The sequence below is a fragment of the Canis lupus genome, chromosome 6 (assembly GCF_011100685.1).
Source record: "Canis lupus familiaris isolate Mischka breed German Shepherd chromosome 6, alternate assembly UU_Cfam_GSD_1.0, whole genome shotgun sequence".
Classification (NCBI taxonomy): Eukaryota; Metazoa; Chordata; class Mammalia; order Carnivora; family Canidae; genus Canis; species Canis lupus.
Window position 1 is genome coordinate 59,287,771 of NC_049227.1, and position 23,908 is coordinate 59,311,678.

General features: G+C 42.3%; 1 protein-coding gene across 7 annotated transcripts in view; it reads right to left on the reverse strand.

Moving 5' to 3' along the window:
- Positions 1-23,908, reverse strand: part of LOC119876388 (volume-regulated anion channel subunit LRRC8D) — a 112,956-nt gene that overhangs the window by 76,731 nt on the left and 12,317 nt on the right. For 3 of the 7 annotated variants that reach the window (XM_038541433.1, XM_038541434.1, XM_038541432.1), the window contains one exon: positions 15,749-15,906. The exons of 2 other annotated variants lie outside the window; for them this stretch is intronic. The gene's annotated coding sequence lies outside the window, so the exon portion shown is untranslated. Of the gene's footprint in view, positions 1-15,748; positions 16,012-16,124; positions 16,281-23,908 lie in introns of those variants that run through there. 2 more of the 7 variants (XM_038541436.1, XM_038541435.1) reach the window with 2 other exon arrangements.

Here is a 23,908-nt window from a genome sequence, read left to right on the forward strand (position 1 = left end):
AATTAAAAAGAAAAAAAAAAGACTTGTAAGGTAAGAGTTAAGAACCTTGGAATTTGTACTTACTACAGAAAAGGCTGAAATTGGGTCTGTCTGATTAGGTACTTCAGAGAGGATGATGTACATCTATTTCTATTAAGAAAGGAATCAGATTTGCCTTAAGTTTTAGTGTAAAAGATTTCATTTAAAATATTACTGACTTGAGATCAGAGAGTGCAGAGATTTTTATTTCTTCTCGAAAAGCTTAAATTGTACATTGCCTTTACCCTGGAATGGTTCAGATAAAAGTCTGCCTTCAGTAAGAGATTTGTAAGCTTTCTTTCCCAGTACTAATGAAAGCTTCCTTAAAAATGAAAAGCTCATCTAATGTGTAACCTTCAACTTAAACTACTTGGCTTTTAAAAGTTCCATCCGTAAAGTGGGAATACTACTTGGTAAATTGGATTTTAGGCCTGTTGTAAAAATGTTGCCTTTTGCTCTCACCGTTATAGCCCTCTAAAATATATGAATTACTCATCTAGAATTAAACACTAAAAAAGCAGGGAAACTTACTTTAACAAATATATACAATACTTCATAAGTTTGGTAACTCATATGTACCTACATAACAGATATTAGTTTGGCAATTATAGAAATATTATTTTAATATTCAGTATTTTTACCAGGTGTTGCCAAAATCATTTTTCAATTTTTGAATTTTCACTTCACTGTTTGTAACCACCTCCTGAAGGCACAAAATGGGAGTCAGCCTCTTTGTCAAAGCACTGCTCTAATATCCAAATCTCATACTGGGCATGTGTGGCAGCGCTGATCACAAGCTCACACTTCTTTCAAAGAGCAAGTGATTAGGAAACACACAGAGGAACCATCATGGAAAAAGTGGGTGATAGGCAGACCAAAATTCATGCCTACTGATTTTTTTTCTAAGAGGACTTATTAAAGCATTATGGTTTACATTTAGAAAAGCAAAGATAACCTATTATACTATCAGTTCTTTTAGGGTGAAAGCTCAGGGTTGCAGATAATCCTCTTTCCCCCTATTTAAAATAATGAGAGGATTATTTCTTTCTTCCATTCACAGTTCTTACCCCCAAACCATTCTACACTTAAGTAATTTTCACAGCTATACCTGAGGAGCAAAAAGGCAGACAGGATATTACAACATGGATGTTGACAAGTTAAAAACCGAAGGGACTAATGGCAGCTCAGGTCAAAGGGACCAAAGCCAATACAGGTAATGCTTAGATAAATGGGTAACACAGTAACAACCCCTAGAATTCTCATCATTGTTTCTCCACTAACATTTCCATGTATCAAGTCTCTCATTCAAAAGTGAGTTTAAAAAAGAACCAATTATTTACCCTTACTCCTGCACCTAGTGAAGAGTTTACTAATATGGTTTATACTGCAAATATAAAAATTCATTTCAAGCCTATCTTAATAAGCATCAGAAATCAGAACTTGATCTCTGATGTCTCTACTTCTTACAAAATATCTAACATCAAAATAATACAGAGAAAATGTATTAAATTCTACCCATAATCCCTTAACTAGCAACATTTGTATGTTTGTATTCCCTTCAAAATTGGTATTTATGTCAACACAGTCGCAATAATTAATGTTGTGAATGAATTCCTTTTTACGCTTATTTCATAATTTTTCTAATTGTTTTTGTATATGTCAAAATGTTTAATTCTATTAGCTTTAAACAGAATATGAAGATTAATTCATTTCTTACCTTAAATGAAATTTCCTAGCTCTAATAATAAGGAATATAAAAATGGAGACCTACAATTTTAACCTGGAAATAGAGATAACACTGGTTTGCTTTCTAAAGATGCTCTTCTTTCAGGAGACACAAAAAAGCTTCATTGGTCTTTGCTTACTTGAATGCAGTGATTAAGCAGCAAAAGATAATGATCCCAGTTTTACAGGCTGACAAACTATGGTATTCATAAAATTTCTGACTTTCTTGAAAACACCTGGCAGGTTAGTTGGTACTAAAACCATTTTTTAAAGAAAATCTACATTTTATCTGTTTGCATTGAGCTATGAAACTTTTTTAAACCTTAACCTGGGTTTGGTTTATATGCAAACTCAAAGTTAGAAGGATATAATCAACATTATAATAACAATAATGGTGATTTTCTCTAAAACTGCATGAAGGGGAGGTTTTGGATATAAGGACAGTAATGACCCTGCATCACTTACGAGTTCTTCACCTACTACCAAATGTACCAGCTCTAAAGCTCTTGCCCCCACCCCGCCCAAGATGACAGCAGGTTTCATACCAGCACATCAAAAAACTATTACAAGTTTTATAGGGAAAGCTATACTTTAAACTACTTTTCAAGTGTTCTTACTCTGCTCATTATTTTTTGAGAGACAGTAAAGAGCCATAAGGACCTTCCATGCAGAGGAAAACTTAATTATACAGAAACAGAGGGAGCTGGTTAACTCTGTGTAAGTGAAAACCTTTTTTATGTCAAACCACATAGTGGATGGATCCTAAGTCATTTGGAGGGTTCATTCTCACTGTGTAGGCAGACAAGGTGTAGGACAGGAGCTGACAACCTTCCCAGTGCAAGGTAAGAAACGGCCAACCCCTTTTCCTTTTTTACTCCCAATGCAGTAATGGGAATTGTGGGGCGTGGTAGTTCTCTCAAACTGGAAGACAAGAGAGGTGTAAACTGTAGAACCATAGGAGATTTTCAGCTTGTTTTGCTATGATTTGACCTTTCCTTTCTCTTTGAAATGAAAAGAGCCTTGTTATTTCTGATTATAAAAGCAATACCTGCTTGCCATTAAAAGAATCAGATAATACAGACAACTGGAGAAATGAAAGTAAAGACTGTCTATAATCTTTCCACCCAGAGATTAACTACTCAATGTCTTAATACATATCCTTCCAAAATTATTTCCACTCCATATGCACACAACCATGTTATTGCTTTTTTTTTTCTTCAGAAAGTAAAATCAATTGTAAACTCTAGGGTAACCACTAAAAAAAATTCTGCAAAAAGTTTAAAAGATATGCTTAGAGAGGAGATAGAACAGAATCCTATAAAATGTTCACTTAAAAACCATAGAAGAAGGGGTGCCTGGCTGGTTCAGTCAGTTGAGTGACTTACTCTTGACTTTGGCTCAGGTCATGATCTCAGGGTCCTGAGACTAAGCCCTACATCAGGCTCTGTGCTCAACATGGAGTCTGAGGATTCTCTCCCTTGCCCTCTGCCCCACCTTGCCCTGTGAATGCAAGGGCACACACATGCTCTCTCTCTCCCAGAAAGAAATCTTAAAAAACCCACCACAGAAGGAAGAGAAGAAGGGGCACCTGAGTGACTCAGTTCAACGTCCACCTTCAGCTCAGGTCATGATCCCAGGATTGTGGGATCGAGCCCCATGTTGGGCTCCCTGCTCAGCAGGAGCCTGCTTCTCCCTTTCTTCCATGCTTGTGCTCTCTCTATTTCTTTCTCTCTCAAATAAATAAATAAAATCTTTTAAAAAGGGGGTGGGGAGAAACAAATAGAAAATAGTTACAAACATAGTAGATACTAAGGTGACTATATCAATAATTACTTCAAATGGGACTCGTGTCAATACACCAATTAAAAGATACAGCTTAACAGATTAGATTTTAAAAAAGAGATCCAAATACACATGGTCATTAAAGATAAAACAAAACAAAACAAATATACATGGTCTATGAGAGACCCACTGTAAACATAGACTTAGGTTAAAAACAAAGTAAGAAAGAAACTGAGATCAAAGCTGTATGGTGCTCTGAGATGTTTTCTACCTTGTTTTGAAGATAAGCACAGAAAAAAAAAAAAACTGATTGGGACACCTGGGTGGCTCAGTAGTTGAGCGTCTGCCTTTGACTCAGGGCATGATCCCAGAATCCTAGGATCGAGTCTTACATCTGGTTCCCCACAGGGAGCCTGCTTCTCCCTCTGCCTATGTCTCTGCCCCTCACTCTGTGTCTCTCACGAATAAATAAGTAAAATCTTAAAACAAAACAAAACAAAACTCAATCTATTGAGAAATTCTGTAAAGTTCTCAATATATATATAATTTCCCTAATACATATAAACGATGCCCAATATTTCAAAATGTTGACTTATTTATACTATTTGAAGAATACAGAATTGCATATTATTTGAACTCACAAATTAATGATCACTGAACACTTAATGCCCACATTTCTCCCTAATCTTGCTTATATCTCACAAACAAAAATCTGCTGACCATAACACAGCTGATTTCCTTTCTTTAAGATGAGCTCTCACTTCTTGTTTCTAGATGTAGAGAAATATTAATAAATGTTTTTATTCCTATCCAAGGATGTGTGTGTATGATATATAGTGACTGTAGCAGATTCCTTTTTCCATGTAGTTCAATGACCAACATGAGCTGTTAAACTTTTCTTACTAGCAAAGTTATGAAATAATTCACTGATCTGGAATATTTCAGTTGAAATGCTATATGTTGGTCTTCATCTAGTCTTCCTGAATTGAATATCCAAAAAAGGCATCTTGATCCTTGCATGTCTAGCATGCCCATACTAATCAAATACATCTTGGAAGTGGAACCTCCTAGATGTATTAGCGGTTAGACCATGACGATTTCACATATGCTAAATGCGTGTTTGTGGATTTCACATACATACCCCAGCTCCTCATGTTAAAAGTGAAAAAAGCATTCGATTTGATTTTCCGAGGTCGGAAAAAAATGACTGAAACTTTTCCCATTGTGTGATGATCCTGGAATCTTTGATCTCTACTACTCTAAGTTCACAGTCAGGCTACTTAGTTTATTTTGAGAAAGCAAATCCTTCCTGTTGTTTCTCAGGAAATGGAAGAACACATTTATAGACTATGTTTTAACTTCACATTTAAATGGCTTTAATTTTTTTTTAACTATGTTTCACTTTGAAGAATATTTAATTATATGGAGAAGTTTAGGCTTTCGGAGAGAAACTAGAGCAGTGGGGTGGAGAGAGAATACTATTCTCAGACTTAAGCTAAAAGGGTGAATTAAAAAAAAAAAAAAAAAGGTCTCACGCAAACTGTTACACCCTGTTTTCTTCCTGTGAAGAATTTTCCAAGCATTAAGTTGTGTAAGAGCTTAATGAGGAAAAAAGGAAATGCCCAAGTTTCTCTCAAATATATAACAGCACAGAGAAAGATGAAGGGTTTACTTTTCTAAAAGGGTGTCCTATTACCTGTTTAGGCTCATTAAATTATTAACAATAATCTCTAGAGCCACTCACCTGATCTGGATTCATTTTTTTAATGCCAGCCACACCTCTGGGGCTTTAAGAGGACATCCACGTTCTCAACAGGAGGCACAGACAGTTTAAATGGCTTTGAAAAGTAAACCTTCCGGAGGAAGAACATACCCTACTGGGCCTTAAATGATGAAATGCTCCAAACTGTTTCTGGCTGCTCGACCAGCAAAGAAATCGAGGTGTAGGGAAGGAGATGGAAAGGAGAAAAGCCTTTTGACGGAAGATGCTAGAAATAATGCTTAGCCTTCCTCCAACTGTTGAATTCTCTTCTACAATGCGACGTATCTGAGGAGGAGGGAGCCGTAAACCCAGTGGAAACAAAACGCAGTCCTACAAGGGAAAGGAATGGCTCGGATGACAGATGCCAAGCGCACCGCCCTCGAGACGGCCTGGGAGTCTCGGGGAGCCTTGGCGCGCCCACGGCGAACCCACCCCGTCAGCGCCCCGCACGCCCCGCCACAGCCTGCTCCGGCTCCCCTTTTCCGACGTGCTACCAGGTGCAGTCTGGCAGCGGCCGCTGGCGCGCTCGTGACAGCTGGCCTGGCCTCGTGCTGTCGCCTCCCCAAAGGCGCTGGGTGAGCTGCCATCAGCGCAGCCCATGAACGGTCAGTGGCAGGGAGGCCGCTACTGTCCCTCCCGGGTCCGCTCACTGAGCTCTACTAGTGAGCAAGCCTCGCGGCCGCTCCGGGCGCACAGGACACTCGAGGACCGAAAGGGGAGGACCGTGGGGCCCCGTGAGATCAGCTGATCCCCAAGGCCCTCTCCCCTTAATGGAGAACTCAGACCAGGACTGGCCTCCGCTGACGTCCAATCTCGTCCAATCTCTTCACTCCTCCTCCCTTCCCGGCGTCTTTAAGTGTCCTGAAATCACCATCCAAACCTGACATTTCAGGCGAGGCCTTTGTGTTTTATTTCAAAAGGCCGTTCAGGATATCCCTTGTACTCTGTCACCAGGGAAAGCTCCCACCATCAGCACCGACTGGCGGCCGACAAAGCCCCGAATGGGCCCTCGATGATCCCCAACCACGATGCGTCCTGCCTCAATCAGTGAGTCCCTTCTCCAAGTCTGCGGTTACTAACTCTCAACGGTCTCCCCAAGGCCCCTTCACTCCCAGCGGATTCCAAAGGCTCCTTCTTTACTGAGAAAACCCAAGCCTTCAGGAATGAACTTCCTCCCTTCCTTCTCCGCCCGCACACTCCTCTACAGGCACCCACACCTTCTCTTCCTCTCCTGCCCCAAAGGAATCAATGTCCCTGTTCCCTCTCAAGATACCTCCTTTGACCGTGCTTGCACTCCAGATCTTGACCAGAACTGTTTTGGGGTTTTTTTTTGTTTTTGTTTTTTCCTGGAGCCTTCCTGCATCAATTATCCTCTCTCCTACCTTTAGTCACTCCCTCTCCACTATTCTCAAACAAGATACAACTCCGAGACATGCCTGCACACCCAAAAATATTCCTTCGTGGACAGACGTGGACATATACACACTCCAATTGGTGCTCCCGTTCTCAACACCTACTCTTTGCTCACCTGCGACCATGCAGACTTAGATTTAAGAACTCTTCTGACTACTGAATACCAACTACAGGCTCCCACTCCCAATCTCTGCTCTACCTGACCTTCCTGTGGCCTCTGACAGACCCGAGAGCTTTTCCCTATTTACCACCTAGGTGGCTTTGCTTACCGGGGCTTTAGAGAGCTTATCTGTAAAAGCCAAATAACAATAATTGCTTCAGGGGATATTGCCCAAAGGACTGTATGACAATATATTGAAACAAAACAAAAACCCTAGTGATCAACAGTCCCACTAGTTTTGTTTGTATCTTTTCCTGATCCTTCTTTCTCCTCTAGTCTGCTGGGTCTTTGGTCACTGGGGCCATCCGTGGGTGGTCTCAGCTACATTCATGGCAACAACCAGCCATTCCAGTCACTCCTCAAAACACATCTTCGACCCTGACTTCTCCCTGGGGGCAAGGCCTCTCAAGATCAACTCAGTGTCCCAGGGGCACCCCAACTTAAGTTCACACTGATCTCATTGCTCTCTCTCCAAAAGGCTCCTCTCATATTTTCCATTCTGACTAATGTCACCTTCAGACAGTGAATCTTCCAGAAACATCAAGAGTCCTCTTTCCTATGTCTTCTTCTTCCCCTCCCACTTCCCATTCAGTCAGCAACCAATTCTCTCTCCTAAATGAGTCTCAAACCCATTTTCTCTTTTCCTCCCCCACCATTGTCACCATACTTTGAGTCCTCACTTTCTATCTGGATCGTTTTAATAGCCACCAGACTTCTCCCTGCTTCCTTTCCATATACCTTAAGACCATGGTTTAAACATTTATTTCACCTCTGGTGATTTCACAATGCTATCAGGAAAAAACCCACACTTCCAGAAATAGCAGGTGTGGCCCTAGACATGGCTGGATCAAGAACCTAGACTAAGATGCAGCGCCCCTTCTTCCCTCTGCACCACGACCTCTCTGCACCAGTCACTCACACCCTGTTCCTCGTGCACTGAGCTCTTCTGGGCTCTGAACCTGGGCTCTTTTTTCTGTTTTTTTCTCTCCTGCTCAGCCTAGTAAATAATCCCATCTCTCTAATAATCACCAAAATCACCTCCTTCATGAATTCTTTCCTCATGGACAAGAAAGAACAAATCACTGCCTCCTTTATGTCTCACTCTCTGTTATTATTTATCACAACATGTTGCTGTAGAGTGCCTCACATTCTAAGTCTCAGTTAATGATTTATGTGTCTATCTTCTGAGGTCAGGCACTGTGTCATATTCACAGTGTATCTTCAGAACTTAGCACAATGACTGGTACACAACAGGTAGGAGGAAGAGAGATAAGGGAACTAAGAGTTAGTAGTTTGGAGCCCAGCAAATGTCTGTCGAATGGATGAAGTAGCTTTGCTGTCAATTATATTAGAATAACTGAGTAAGAGAGGAGGCTGGTAAGACAGGTGGATCTGACAGCTGGTGAGGTGAGCATAAAGGAACCTGAATGAGAAATGGAAAATGTCAGCACTGATGAAGACCTCTCCTGAGTATATAAGTTCAATCAGGTCAGTAGCTGGGGTTGTTATAATCAAACTTAGGTGAATACCTAATAAATCCTGTTTAAAGCATACTGGGAGAACAACTCTAACAGCCCAAGGACATGGTCTTAGCTGTCTAAACAGGTTTTAGACTTTAAACATTCTACATTATACTTTTATTGGACTTTGTGGAAGCTTACTAAATTTCAGTAGTTAGACTGCAACCCTCCCCTACATACATAAAACACCTTAAGATCTCCGGATGAAAGAAAATTAAAATATAGCCTATCATCCATACAATGCTACAACTAATGGCCATGGGGAGCATCTTTGGTCCAGACAACCATGTCATGCAATATCTATTTTGAGACCACAGTTTGTCCCCCACAGTAATTTCAAATTTATTTATAATAATAAGCCATGTTATATACAACATGGTTTCCTGCCATTTTATCAACTATGGAAAAAAGACACTATTATTTTGCGTAGGCATACAAATGCCTGTTTATCGAACCAAGTGATCCAGCATTCAGGGTGGAATGAGACCAAGTGAACTGAGAAGAGAGTGGAGAGAAGTGAACTTGGAGAATTGGAGAAAATCAAGCCAAAATTGGCCATGTTTTCCCAATAATAAAGAGACATCTATAATTAACAGGCTTTCAAGGCTGTTCAGCCATGTGTTACAGCATCACAACTCATAAAACATTCATTCAAAAGCCATACCAGGAACGCACATCCTAGCTCTATAAGCACATGCAGAGCACTGAATAGAGAGAAGCCTTTGAAGTGAGATACCCCCCTGCCCTACAGAGATGACCAAGTGTGGAGGGAGCCATATTGCTAAAAATGAAGAAATAAAGAAAACTGAGAAGGAAATGTAATACTAGAGATGTTAAAATTAAAATATGTTATTACATAAATACAGAATGTTCCTAGTGAAGTAAACACATTTCTAGAAAATGTTTGCAGGTGTAAAGAGTTAACGAACATGCAAGTAACAGCAAGAAATCTACCTAACACAATCTATTTTTAAACTTTCAAATTTATATTAATCTTGGCAATAAGATCAAGTTATATAAATGCATATGTATCAAGACATATTTCAAAGCCATAGTACTTTATTTTTCTTAAAGATATTATTTATTTGAGAGAGAGAAAGAGAGCGTGTGAGCAAGGGCAGGATAGAAGGAAAGGGAGAAGCCCACTCCCAGCTGAGCAAGGAGCCTGACATGGGGGCTCCATCTCAGGACCTCGAGATCACAACCTGAGCCAAAGGCAGATGCTTAATTGACTGAGCCATCCAGGCACCCCTAAAGCCACAGTAATTTAAAAAGTGTATTAATGACCCAGGAGCACACAAATAAGCCACCTAAACAAACAAGAGTTCTCAGAAAGAGATCTATATAAATGTATACTTACATACTAGAAGTAGAGAAAGAGGATTATTTCATAAATAGTATTGGTGAAACTGGCCAACAATATGACCAGTTTTTTTAAAATTTTTTTAAAGATTTTATTTATTTATTCATAGAGACACAGAGAGAGAGAGGCAGAGACACAGGCAGAGGGAGAAGCAGGCTCCATGCAGAGAGCCCGATGTGGGACTCGATCCAGGGTCTCCAGGATCATGCCCTGGGCTGCAGGCGGCGCTAAACTGCTGCACCACCAGGGCTGCCCATGAACAGTTTTTTAAAAGTAAAAATGGGTTTCTACCTCATAGCTTCAATTCCAAATAAAACTCAAGAGTAAAGCTATAAAATTAATAAAGTGAGGAAAGACTAAACTCTAAGCCTAGAATAGGGAAGGATTCCTGAAGTAACTCAATGCACAGACCACAATAATATCAAAAACCAATGGGATTCACCTACATTAAAATTAAAAATTATATTGTTGATGAAAGTCACCACAGACAGTTAGTAGGCAAGTGACATATTGGGAGAAAGTGTTCACAATACCTAAAGCTAAGAAGGGTTTAGTTTCTAGAATATACAGAAATGCCAGAAGAACGCTTTCAAGGAACTTCTGGCCAGAAAGAGGGAAGAGACCCGATTCACAGAAAAGGGAAACTGAATTAAGTAAATTGAAGAGATGCTCAACCTCACTTGTCATCATAAAAAGGCAAAATTAAACTATGAAGTACAAGTAACATCCATCAGATTGGCAAAAATCAGGAAATTTGTTAAGAAAAAAAGAAATCATCATGCAGTACTAGTGGAGATACTGTTCACTAAGACAACAACCTGTAGAGCTCCTAGGAAAATCAGTACACTTAGAACCTAAGATCCAGCAATGCTGCTTATGGGCAATATTGCCTCAAGAAACTATCACCAACAGATTCAATATATCTAGGCTCCTTAGGGGGAAAAAAAGCATACATATTACATGAAAGCCAAAAATATTTATAAAATGTTTTTTATAAAATTTCTAAAAATGTTGACTCATACCATGATGTCCCTCTCCCCCCCTCCTTTTTAAGATTTTATTTATTTATTCACAGAGAGAGGCAGAGACACAGGCAGAGGGAGAAGCAGACTCCATACAGGGGCCTGACGTGGAATTCGATCCCGAGACTCCAAGATCACGCCCTGGGCTGAAGGCAGGCACTAAACCGCTGGGCCACCCCGGGATCCCCTATGTCCCTCTTTCCTAACACATATTCTCTATGGGTATAACTTAACCCTTACTGAAAAGATAAAGTGAAAGGTAAGACTAAGCAGAGTTCTATCATTTCTTTTCCCCAGTGAGGTTAAGGACAGACAAAAAAGCAGATATACAGGAGGGAGTGTTTGAGCATGGGGAATCAAAAACAGTCCAGGCCTTAGCTAGTTTCTGTACACTGGATAAGTTACAATCTCTGCCCACCTCAGTTTCTTCACTTATAAAACAGGGATGTTACTCACCCTGCACAACACTGGGAGGATTAGAGATAATCCAAGTAAAGTGTCTGACTCACATGAGGTGTTCAATAAATAGGAAGTGACTTTTTCTTTCTTTCTTTTTTTTTTTTTTTTTTTTTTAAGAGTAACCCTGGAACCCTTGGGTGGCTCAGGGGTTGAGTGTCTGCCTTTGGCTTGGGCCGTGATCCCAGGGTCCTGGGATCGAGTTCCTCATCAGGCTCCCTACAGGGAGCCTGCTTCTACCTCTGCTTAAGTCTCTGCCCCTCTCTCTGTGTGTCTCTCATGAATAAATAAATAAAATCTTAAAAAAAAAAAAAAAAAAACCATGCACTAACCCTAAGAGATTTTGGTGCTCAGCCTCCCCTGTCTTAAACAGAATACCAAAACTACCAAAACTATAGCAACAGGCATGGAAACCAAAGAGGCTGATTCAATAAGAATTTATAGGACTTTTTTTCCCACTACAGAATAGAGATAAATAATATATCTTTCTACATACTTATCAAAAATGGTAAAGGTTACGGTTGGGAGGAAGCTTCTTTTAGCTTCTGTGAAATGAATATAAGGCTGCTGCTGGGTGTACTTAAGACAGTGGTGATTATGCAACTGGTGTCAAGAGTCCTGACTCAACAAACATTAAGGAAGGGGCATTCATAGAAGTAATGTAGGCAAAATGTTCTTAGAAGACTTGCAGTTATCTGCAATGGAGTAATTCTAAGACCTCAAAGCAGACAATGGAAAACAATTAACCTTGAAACAAAATCAGATCCAAAGTCAGGACGTTACACATCATCTATTTAATGGACACCAAAGGGGAAAAATCTCTACCTGTGAATCTTGATAATCTGATGGTGAGCGTACTATACATTTAAATTACCACCTCAGCATTTCCAGCCTGGAACAGTTGTTTACTTCAGCCCTGATTTCCAAACCTACGGACTTCAGGGTCCTGGCGGAAGTGAGCATATATACTACTACTTTATAGAAACAGGAAGATGCTGTTATAATAATGTGGTCATTATTTACAATATGTACTCAGTTGAATGATATTAAATAGTACCTGTGTCACAAAATATTAGCAATCATCAGAAACAAGAAGTAAAACTCTAAGCATGTCAAAGTCTTTGAAATCTTTAAGTATTAATAAAAGCTTCCCAATTTTTGTAAGGGTTGAGAAATGCTGCTCTAAAGGTTACAATTTTCAATAAAAGACAATTTTTATTTTATACTAGACATGAAAAAAAAATGAATGAAAATCCTAACACATTTATCTCCACCCCTAGTCCTCTCTTGGTCATAAACTTTTCCTTGGCATTTAACATCAAAGCATGTTATGCTTTAATTCCTATTCACAAGCCACTGTAACTGTCCCAAACAGAAATGGCTGTGCATGGTGTATTAAGAAAACATACATACTTCATTCCTCACTTATAAAACAAAAATCACTCACTTTATCTCTTTCCTCCCCCATCTTCTCCCCTTCTCCTGATACTCTGACACAATTCTAAGGAGGAGAAGTTATAGATCATGACAGATATTCCAACTGTTGCAGAGAAAATAAATCCTTTATCCAGCATTTCCCAGTGAAAATATATTCCCCATTTTAATTTATATTCTCAATGCAACATAAGATATTAGCTAAAGAGAGGCTTAACTTTAAGCATTGCAAAGATAAGAAAAATAAACTTACTTCCATCAAGGGAATATTACAAAAATACTTAATCTATAAGGTGTATATGGGTTTTCCGATTTCTTTCTATAACATGACCTTTTCTTTCTTTCTTTTTTTAAAGTAATCTCTATGCCCAACATGGAACTCGAATTCACAACCCTGAGATCATGCCCTACCCAATGAGCCAGCCTGGTGCCTCTGTAATATGACCTTGTTAGTGGGTATCCCGAACTGGAATAGGGAAGCTGGAGGGCTTTTATGGTGGTGGTATGGTATGTATGGTAGTGGGCTCTACAGAGTCACACACATCATTTTTTAATATATTATTTCTTTCCTGGGACATAAAGTGTTCTAGGGGTAAACCAGAAGTACTACCTTTTTTATTCTAAAATGATACAATATGCCAATCTGACCCTTCAAAAAGATACTGTTCACTAACACCTGATACAAGGTATCTATAAATTAAAATATGTCATTGGAATTTTGGCAGCGGAAAATAAATCACATTGATGCAAACACAGCTAAATCTAGTCACTAATACAGAGGAAGTGTAAATTACAAATGTGGAGGAGGGGGTGGAAATCACCACAAAGAAACCTCTGACCTCTAGGTGGAGAGAGTGGGAAAAGATGGGAAGATGTAGTAGCCTCAAGTCAGTGTTAGCTCTCTTGGAATGGCAAAAGACCCCTGAATCAGCACTGCCATCTCTTCCTCAGGTTGCAACTTTCCAGATTACAGAAGAGCCAAGGGCTGTAAATCAAAAGAGTGTTGAAGTCCGAGCATCTTCATTTACCAACATGACCACTGACAAGTCACATTTCATAAGCCTCAGTTTCTTCTCTCCATAAAATGGAGTAAATGAGTTCTATTTCACCAGACTATTAAAGGGAATAACAAATTATAAATGAGATCTAGCAAATGTGCTCTGTAAACAGAAAATGCGGATCCTAAGATCAGTTATCATTATTCCTGGGTTATTACTTAATAATTATGAAATTCGGCCAGGGTGGGAATAAATCCTGTTTCTATACAGGGTACACATTTGGAGAGTCACAAAGGCTGCTGAAGCAGAATGACTGATGCTGAAGTAAGTCCTCAAGTAAATTAATGAACCAGGGTGCCAAGGGTATACTCCGGTATAAAAAGGGAGGCAAAGTACTATGGTTATACAGGTCTTTCAAGAGTCTCTCTCACTGACAAATTGTGTTCACTTTTAATCTTGTCATATGTTTGGCAAGAAGAGGCATAAACACAGACATATCACAATGAAATTCAAATTTAAGAAGTCCACGTCCATCTATCTAGAAAAAGAGGAAATTAATTGCTCAGTTCTTATAGTGTATCTTGGCTATTTACTGCTAACACAATTATGGCAATTATCGATATTATCGCAATGCTTAAAGCAGCTGCCTTTTAAAAGAGACTAAGTTCTGAAGGACTATTGGAATAATGGGATCACGGAATTCAAACCACTACTGACGGAGGGGGGCGGGGAAGAGAGGGAGAGGGCAGTACAAATTCATTAGGCTATCTGACTACAAAGGATTTTCCTTTCAAAGCAAAATTAGGTAGGAAATATATTTTATTACAAAAAGCAAAAAAAAAAAAACAAAAAAAAACAAAAAGCACACGTTAGAATCACGTAGCCTGCATCTGACATCATAAATTTAAATCTACAACGGATCCCGCTTCGGGATGAGGCCTGGCCACCCAGTAAGGTGAGGGAGCTAACCGCACAGGGTGGCGGCATTCCGCATATTCCCTCTGCGGAAAGGGACCCTTCCTCGCAGCATCCCGCTTTCCCCCCCCATTTGTTCGCATCCCTTCTTCCAAAATAAAAGAGCAAGAGGAGCTTTCACACTGTTCAAACACTGCATTTGAGGCCAGTCTTCCCCTGGAGCTGATTCTTCTCAACCGTCCAACCTCCCTTGGTGACCCTCCACCAGACGGGAGTTTCACCAGGTGGATAAATATAGGCAGAGAAACAAGGCCAGGCTTTCATTAGGGGAGAAGTCCATCTGACTTGGGCTGCGGAGACCGGAGCTGCCGGGGAAACCAAGCCGCACGGGCCGCGCCTCACACCCGTCGGGTCCCCAGCAGTGTCCTCCCCACCTGGGAGCCGGAGCGGCCCAGATGCCCGCGCACGCGAACGCGAACGCGAACGGTCTACCCGGGGACTCCGGGAAAAGTCACTCTCCGCTTTGCTCTGATGGGAAACGGAATATGATGAATAAAGATGTCTGGCTCCTACCTTTAATACACCTCCTGTCTGAGCACGGCCCGGCTGAGAAGCCGCAACCGGAGCTCCAACAAGCCAGACACCAGACTAAACACCTCGGCACCGGCTGCCCTTTCCAGCGCGCCGCGGCATCACTAATTCCCTTAATTCCCTCCGTTCCTGGAAGTCTGGTTCCCCCCTCATCGCCCCCTCCCTCCAAAAAAAAAAAAAAGAATTAGAAGAAGCAGCCAACAGAGTGGGGCTGTGCTGCAGGGGTGCAATTTCCGAGCCCGGGCACCGAGACTGTCGCTCCCCTTCCCCTCTGTCTCCCCCTGGGTCCCCACTTGCAAGCACCACTTTTCCTTCCGCGGAGGAGGAGGAGGAGGGGGAGGGGGGGAGGAGGCGGCGGCGGCAGCGGCGGGGAGGGCGGCGAGGGCAGCCGGGAGCTCGGGGAGGGCTCCCGGGCTGCACGAGCGAGGGGGGCAGGTCCCGGCGGCCGCCCCCTCCCCTCCCCTCCTCTGCTCCCCTCCCCTCCCCACCCCTGCGGAGACCCCTGCGCGGGGCTGGACGGCTGGCTGCGCGGCACCCCCGGCCCCCCCGGCACCCCCGGCCCGCATGCTCGCGGGCGGACCCCACGCACCTGGACCCGGCGGCCACCCTGCTCCCTCAGGGCGCTCTCCGGGGACTCGGCTTCAGCGGGGAGGGGCGCTCCGCAGGCAGGACCCGGCGGCGGCGGCGGCGGGGACCTCACTCCTCCATCCCGGGACCGGCGGCACGTTACAGGCGGCCGTGCACTTCCTGTTTGAAGGCACAGGGGAGAGAAAGCGAGAGACCCGAGGTCGGCGGAGTGCAGGGCGCAGCCCCGGCAGCGAGCACGGGGGGCTCCGGGTTGCATAACTCCGGCCGCCCCCGCCCCCGCCCGCCGCCCCAGCCGCCCCCCCCCCCCCCCCCCCCCCGCGGAGGCCTCGCAGCCCTTCCGTTTCCAGCCCCGCCGCGCCCTCCCCTCCCGACTGTACCGAGTCGAGGGACCGCGCGCTTCCTCCCCGACTCGGCCTCGTGTCGTCCTTTCCTCTCCTCCCCGCCCCCGCCCGGGAACAGAATCGCCGCGGGGAAGGTGTGAAGACGGGGACCGAGCCTTTCCAGGGGAGTGGAGGCTGGATTTATGCAAAATTGTAGAGTGAACAGCCACATCCCAGCACATCCACTCCGCTCGGCAACTGGAGGCGCCCGGGATGGGAGATCACTCGTGTGGTGCCGGCTGCCTCCGAGGAAGGAAGCGCGCACGCAGCCGCCTGCCCTGGGTGCTGGGGGGGGGGGGGGGTCTCTACTACGAGCAACCCCATGGAGCAACCCCATCCGCAGTCCCCAACACTGCATATCCCAGCTCCACGCAGATGATAACGGCATAGTGTATTGTCTCAGAAAACAAGTTCTTTCTTTGTGCTTATGAAATCACAGAGCGGTTCGGGAATCCGGAGTTTGGGTTCCCTCATTAGCCTCCCACTTAAGGTGAACTTCAGGGTAGGGTAGCGTTTAAGAGACAGTAGACAGATGGCTTAGGAATCTGCCATATGCAGAGCGCGCCAGCTCCAGGAGTTCCTATGTGTGTGCAGTGCCGGGTTTCTGGGCTTCCAGGTGTGGACGGCTTCACCTGTACCCTGCCTGCCCTTGCACACGAATCTCTCTCTCGGATCACAGGGCACCTACAGGGCGGTCTGAGATAAACAGCTCTTTTTGTCATCAAGCTGATGGCTTAAATAACAGTTATTCGTGTGTCAAAACTCAGCATGCAGAGTAAGATAATTATGCTCCATGAAAAACCGAATTTGGACGAAAGTAGAAATTAATCAACGGACGTTAAGCTCCTACTCTGCGCTAGACGGCATCTCATTCTAATCTGCTCTTAGTTTTAACTTTCCCAACAGATCTACAAATGTCCTATTCTCATATTCCCCACTGAGGAAACAAGGTCAGAGAAGTTAAGTAACTGTCCTGATGTCTCAGCTAGAAAGTGGTCAAATGGAGAGTTGAATAACAGGTCTTTCCTAAGTATAAAATCTGGGCCATTTCCTCTACACTCTGCTAATTCTCAAAACAATAGTGAATCCTGGGAGAAAAATCAAGCCCAGCGACCATCTGTGATCCATTTCTTCATCTCTAAATGATCCTGCAATTTCCATGCTGTAACCGGGTTGAACTAGCCAGGGTCCTTACCCACCTCAGTAGTATGTACCTTGATTACCCGAGCAGAGGACACCATGCTCTTTCCTACTATCTACTACTGGCTCTTTCAGCCTTTTCAGAATTACTCAGTGGCAAAAGTTCAAAAGGTTCTAGGATAGCCTCTCTTATGCCAAGGTACAAAGTCTGAGCAAGTTTAGAACCTAATCGGCTGACTAATATTTGTTCCCTGAATTCTTTTTCACTAACTGGGATTTTTTTTTTTTTTTAAAGAGGGCAAACAAAACAAAACAACACATACACACATGACCTCAACTTTTAGTAAAACTGTCGAAATTCTCTTATTTTCTATTTCCTTCTGCTTCAGCCCTTAGCTCACACTCACCTGTCAGTAGCATGCTATTAGCCTCCTGACAAGCCAAGAAGCAAAGCACATGCAAAAAGATGATTGAGAACCTTGGCAATGCAAGACCCCAGAGGCTTGCTGAAGTGAGTGTTTTCATCCTGTGTCCAGATGAACTGCGTCTCACTTGCCCTTTGCCTACCCACTCACTGAGGAGCACACCGTGGAGCTGTAGATTGTGCAGGTGAATGGCAAGGGCAGTCCAAGTGCAGCAGCAGGGTGGGGGTGGGGTGGGGGGCAGAGATATAGACCCAATCATTGGGCACGCTCAGTGTAATGAGGGCTTATTGCTGAAATCTTCCTGAGGGCTCTCAGCATCCTTTTAGGGTCCAGCTCTGCATCGGCTGCCACCTTTACCTTCTCACAGTCCCTTGCTTCCCTGGACTTGTCCGTCTGTCAACTCTTCATCTCTTTTCACAGACTTAATGTTTTTTTCTCAAAGCACTGCCATCCCCCCCACACACACACACAAAGTACATGGTGGGAAGGAAGCAGAAAGGAAGGCATGTAGCTCAAAACTTCTCTCACTTCTCTCTCATCTAAACAGCCCTGTCAATAATTACCATGTTTTTGAGGATGCAATTCTGTTTTAAAATACGTTTTGGAATTAATTAATTAATTAATTAATTAATTAAAATACATTTTGGTATCCCTGCCTTCATTTCTGTTACTCATTATAACTCCAAGAGCCTAGACGGAAAACCTCTGAAGAAAAAAGAAACTCTTAAGAAAAACCAAAGGACATATGCTTAAATTAACCTGCATGGATCCCAAAGTATACAGTTTGGATAATACATACGACATTCCTACAGGCAGGTTTCCTAATAGCTACAAGGTCTAAGTATCATATCACACTTTCAGCTGTACTTTTCATCATTTAGCTATTCTCCTACACCTTCTGTGTTTCATAGAGAGGTGTTTCTACCTTACAACTACTGAGGTAAAAAAAAAATTAGGGGACGCCTGGGTAGTTCAGTGGTTGAGCGTCTGCCTTTGACTCAGGGCCTGATCCTGAAGGTTCCAGATCGAGTCCCACATTGGGCTCCTGCAGACAGCCTGCTTCTCCCTCTGCCTATGTCTCTGCCTCTTTCTGTCTTTGTATCTCATGAATAAATAAATAAAATATTTTTAAAAAATTAAAATCACACCTCCTAGGAAGAGAAAAATATGCTCCCTAGCAGGTATAAATCATACCACAAGAGATACAACTGATTTTAGAAGAATACTGAAAGTTCATTTTCAAAAGTCTCCACTTCTGGGGCACCTGGTTTGTGTTGGTCAGTGGGTTGAGCATCTTCCTTTTTGGCTCAGGATATGATCCTGGAATCCTGGGATCGAGTCCCACATCAGGCTCCCCACAAGGAGCGTGCTTCTCCCTCTAAGTTTCTGCCTCTCTCTTTGTGTCTCTCATGAATAAATACATAGAAATACATAGAAAGAAGAAAAAGAAAGAAAGGAAGCCTCCACTCCCTAAGTTCAGCAGTCTGTGGATGAAGATGGCAATACTGTAAAAGCCATTTTGGAGGCTCCAAATTAAGTGACAAGAGATAGCTTGTCTGAGGACTAACAGGTGTGGAGGAGGAGACGATATACCCATTATCTTAAATGATGCCGCTTATCTTTCTTCATCTTAAAAAAGAAAAAGACCCTACTTTGGTGGTTAAAAATGTTTGCCACAGATTTCTTTGTATGAGAATTCTTGGTCATTATTACAGCTGGATTTTACAAACAAGAAAACGAAAATTGACAAGCCGTCTGGCTTACCTAAGAGATTTGCCTCTCTGCCCTAGCAGCCTTTACATCAGTGTCCTTGTCTGTCTGCACTTCCAGGAGGCACATGCAACAGGCTTTTCTGTAAAGGAGGTCTCTGGCACTCACACTCACCTCCTAGCCTCTGCAAAACCTGGGCCATGGCTTTCAAGGAAGATGTTCTCGGAGCCAACTGGCTGGCTTGATTGGCATTTACCCACAGTGGTTATTAGCCATTTTCAAGAAGCCAGAATGTCATTTCCCATGGCAAAATAACAGCAGAGGGGTGCAAATCATTTTTTTAAAAATTGGCCAGCAAGACAGTGTAGGGTCCCTTCTGGGCACAGAGTTTCCTGGCTTTGAACAAGCTGAGAAGGAAAGCACTGCTTAGAGCACTCCATAGCATGACTTAGAAGACCCAGCTATAGGGCAGAAACACAGGGTCAGGGTGATTAACAGGCCTGAGCTGGTATATCTCAAGACTTAGTGCCTCAGTTTCCCCAGCTTCTAATCACACATATGAAGCCACCTGCGCTGCACAGAATTAGTGACTTTACCTGGGACGCTCACATGCCTTGCCCCCCTGTTTGCAGAACTGCTTTTTCAGGGAAGAGTCATTATCACTGTGTGAGAAGAAGCAGTGCAGCTCACAGATGTTAAGTCATTTTCTCAAAGCAGCAGGTAATGGAGCTAACCTCACCCTGGGTCTGTCCTTCCTCCTTTTAATTGAAGAGAAATGAGTGGGTGCATTTGGGCTATGGATTTATTGTTCTGTGCTATGCAACTTTTACTCAGAAGAATCTTATTTTTCAAACACAACTCACGATGTTCTCTCAGCTGCATCATGTCACTTCATCACCTTGCCAAATTTCTGTAAAGTATAAATTATAAACATGTATTTTGCAATAGGCCAACTGATTTTAAACCCTAGCAATGGAAGTCCATACATATTTAGCATACATATATGCTCTGGGGCTGCAGCTGAGTATTATTTTATAAAATAATAGATACGACAGATCCACTGTGATGATCAAAATCTCATTATACTTTTTCCAAGTTTCCCCTCTCACTCTTGAGTTAGTATGCAAGTATGTAAGTAAAGTGGGCCACAGTGGCTGATGTACAGCGATTTAAAAAAGAATTAATATGAAAGAATACCAAAAACCTACAAAAGTTTGACTAATGCAAAAAAAAAAAAAGTTTGACTAATGCAAATACCTGTACACAATTTAAGAGTATTCAAAATGTTCCTGGCACAAACTGTTAGCAATAGACAGCCTTGGATTATTTACTGACTGTTGATCGTTATGTGTATTGTGTAGACTAAACACTGCCCTGTAAGACATTTTTCTTTGGAAAGCATGTTTTGTCTATTTACCTTCTGTAGTGGGTATTTCTGCTTCCTTATTAAAAAAATACTTAGGGGTGCCTGGCTGGCTCAGTCAGGAGAGCATGAGATTCTTGATCCTGGGGTTCTAAGTTTGAGCCCCATGTTGGGTATTTATAGATCACTTAAAAATAAAATCTTAAGAAAAAAATAATTCTCTTTGGGCATCCATCCACTTAAAAAATAATTAGAAATCTGACAACTTAAAAGGATTGGCTCCAACGAGTCAAATAAATATAATGTTCACAACCAAGAAAATAATGTTCTTAAAAAGGATTTTAAAAATATATAAATGTCTGTACATATCTGATGGAAGCAAAATATGGGAGTTAATAAGGAGTTAAGTCACATACATCACTATCTATTAAATATATCAATTCCCAGTGATCTATTATAATAGAATCTTAAAGAAAAGGGGCAATTTGTGAATAGTTTATAGAGGCAAAATGAGATATTTCTTTTTCCTTTCCTTTCCTTGTAATGGAACGGTTAAGGTGAACAGCTTAAAAGAGAAACAAAATGCCTAGAAAATCCAGAAACATTATTATAAACTTTTGAAAAGATTATCCACCAAGGTTTAAACTAAATCTAGCTAAACAAATTCTAACCACTTTACTTGTCCTGACTCAATTATTCCTGACAACAGCCCTATGAGGTAGAAATTAGGACTACCTCTGCATTACAGATCAGGAAACAGACACAGAGATACTAATTTGTCCAAAGTAACACCGTTAGCAACTACTGGAACTTGGGCAGCCTGGCTGGCCACGGAGTCTACCTTCCACCAACACGTTTTACCACCAGTAAGGCACAATTAGATTGGGCTTGCTTTTTCCAGTGTGAAAGTTCATGGGGGAATGGTCCCAAGGGTGTGGCACAATGAGCATGGCAGATGAAAGGCTCAAGTTTTTCCTTTTTGCAGCAAAAATGTTTGTCAGGGGTAAGAGATATATACAGCCTGCTACATGTTGCTGAAAAAAAGGATACTGGAAAGAAAGGAAAAGATATTCGCAGACTGGAAAAGCCAGGAAGAAGAACTGCTTCCCGGCCGTGAGTGGAATTCTGGATTGCAAGGCTCCAGGATTGCCTGGCTACAGCACAACTGAGTTAGCAAGGGAAGGGAATGCAAGGAACCCCATGTACTTTGATCTTCCTGAAGCATTCGATACAGTGTCCCATGAAATCAGGATCACTAAATCAACTGAAACTTATGTGGCAACAAGAACCACACAGGAGTTAAGCAGACCAGAAAGAAAAACACTGGGTATCTCTACTAGTATGATGAAGCAAAGACCCACAAGGAACAGTGTTCAAAAGTAACTTAGAAATTACTCACGCTGTATAACATTAATTTGGGAGGTGGAAAAGGGCAAATGAGGGCAAGCTGATCAAATCTGTTAAATTAACAGAGAGGTGAAGAAAAACAAATTCAGTTTCATTTTCGTGCTCCTTTAATTTTCCGGGAGGGGCTAGGGCATCCAATGGAGGTGGACTAACCACCACCAGACCTGAAAAGCCAAGACTGAGCTAAGTAAGCAACGGTAAATTGGATATGTTTAAAAATTTTGCACCTTAGGTCTGAACTTCAGAAAGCATGATCCCATTATTCTACACACCATCAGTAAAGTTCCATGAGAAATAATATTCATTTTGACAAGAAGACTTTGTTAGCAAAATTCAAAGAAACAAAGGGGCTCAAAGCCTGAATTTGGAGGTCTGATGAAAAAGTCAGTGGTGTATGTATAATCTGGCCCCACTACAAATATGCCACATAGGCAGAAGGTCATGAGAATGGTTTGAAAACACAAGGCAGGATAAAGAACAGTGGAGAAGGAAGAGAGAAGAGAGCTAAAACTTGGACTAACATTATTTTTTTAAGCATAAATTATAATTTCTAATTTCTTTAATGTTGAGAAATCACTTCTCCCTTGGTACAACTGTTTGCCTTCCCAGCAGAAATTATACTTTAAATGTCAGTAGTTGATTTAGAACTCAAGAAATGGGAGTAAGAGAGGTCTGTAACATTTTGAAAAAGTGGCTTAAGTTCAGGCTTGGTCCCAGGAAATGCACAAGTGAGCAGCATTTCATTCAACTCCTAAGAGAGTAAACTGAACTGGAAGTGCTGAAACCACCCTGCCCCAGGCAGTGGACTCCAGAACTCATGCTCTGAGAGACTGTCGATGAACAGTCACCAAGGAAATCCTACATATTCCATTTCCTTCAAATAAAGAAAAAAAAGGCAAGTTTAACACAAAGGCATAAAGTTAAGAGCCATATTACTACATTTTAGACCATGTTCTGAAATTGTCATTTAATATTTATAGAACATATAGACAGATCTTCCTCAAGTATTGATTATTGGCCCCATCCCATGGTTTAAAAATTATCCACACAGGGCCTGGGTGGCTCAGTCGGTTACGCATATGCCTTCGGCTCGGGTCACAATCCCAGGGTGCTGGGATTGGGGTCACGCATCAGGCTCCCGGCTCTATGGATGGGCAGCCTGCTTCTCCCTCTCCCTCTGCCTGCCACTCCCCTTGCTTGTACATTCTCTCTCTCTCTCTCTCTCTCTCTCTCTAGTAAATAAAATCCTTATAAAAAATAAAAAACTAAAAACTAAAAAAAATAAAAATAGAAATTAGCGACATCATGACAAACCCACAATTAGGCTCTGCCCAGACCACTGTACCCAATGTCCTAATGCCCACAGGACCTGTTCCTTGATCTGACTGCATTCAGAAGCACCTGTAGGACCTTTTCAACACAATCATCCAGGCCAGGCCCCACCCTAGATCCATACCATCACAATCACTGCTGAGGGTGAGGGTGTTCATCAGTCCATTTAGGGAACTCCCAGGGGACCCTCAGGTGCAGCCTGACTGGGAACCTCTGCTGCAGATATTCTGATACTCTCTTCACTCCACCACCGGAATTGCTGAAGTCAGAGATCAGAGCAAATAACGTCTCTTCTCATGAACCTTTAGTGGAATAATCCTCCAAGACAATGGAATGAAGTCCAAGTTCCCCTAGCAGGACACTCTAGTGTAATTGTCCCAAACTGCTTCTTCCCACATCCCTCA